Here is a 1,161-nt window from a genome sequence, read left to right as displayed (position 1 = left end):
TTCTACAGTTCAATGCAAAATGATGGCGCTTCACATTGTTTTCGTGTCAATACAGTAGATGTCCAATGCTCCAACGTTCAAAGTAAGCAAGCTGAAATCTTCTATGCATAACATTATACTTATCTTGTTCTACGTTTTAAAGAGTGTGTATTCTACAGGTCCATGCAAAGGGAAGGTGCTTCATAGCGTCTGCGTTTCATAGTGGTAGGGTTCAAATAGTTGATGCAATGCGATGGCGCATCTCATTCCATTGTTTCAAGATAAGCAAGTTGCTATTTTCTATGTATAGCATTATGCTTATCTGCTTGTACACTTTAAAATTTTTTTCGTGTAAACACCTACTGGCCAGGAAGCCTGTGACAGAGAACAAACTGAACATTATTATTGGAGTCCTGCTTATACTGGTTGTAGCGCCCCTACCTGAAATTAGATTATGTTGGTCTCAAAAGGAAATGTATACAAACAATTGAAAAAAACGCGATAAAGCGCGATCGGTTTATATCGATACTTAGATATTTTCATTTCACCATTATTTCTACGGCTAGGACTGAGGATCGTTTGTATAAACTTAGAATTATTGTTAACGCAATTGTCCACACTTTTGAAAATAGTGTTAACACGTTGAGTGCTACACCAGTTTTTGCTATACCTCTCGCTCAGGCGGCAGCGCGTGAGCACTTGATGTCGAACGCTTGACTGATGGGTATAAACAAACAATAACTTTGATACCTGTATTCGTTTCGTTTGGACTGTCGGAATGATACAAGCAATGCATTTGTATATAATGTATAAGCATAAGATAATGGGATAGGGAATGCCAGAGAGACGAAAGAGCAAATACAAGGTGAGAGTCATTCTGAAAAAGCCACGGGAGTATAAAGACCTATTGCAGCAGAGAGAATTCAGTTTTATAGTGACCATTTTGAAAAAGATTTGGTATCGATCAACTAAAAATGTTGAGAGGACGAACAGATAGTGACACGTCGAGTGAGCCATTTGTACCACGCAAATGTCGGCGTGTAATACAACTACCATCTTCAGATAGTGACAATTCATCTAGTAGTTCACTAAGGAATACTGAAACAAGTGATCCAAATGATTGGTTTGATCCGCGAGACAACCAGCCAAACATTATACCTCCCTCAAGTCTCCATAGTGCTA

This window comes from Xylocopa sonorina, unplaced genomic scaffold, assembly GCF_050948175.1.
Source record: "Xylocopa sonorina isolate GNS202 unplaced genomic scaffold, iyXylSono1_principal scaffold0085, whole genome shotgun sequence".
NCBI lineage: Eukaryota > Metazoa > Arthropoda > Insecta > Hymenoptera > Apidae > Xylocopa > Xylocopa sonorina.
The sequence above is the reverse complement of the archived record's forward strand: the minus strand, read 5'-3'. Positions refer to the sequence as shown.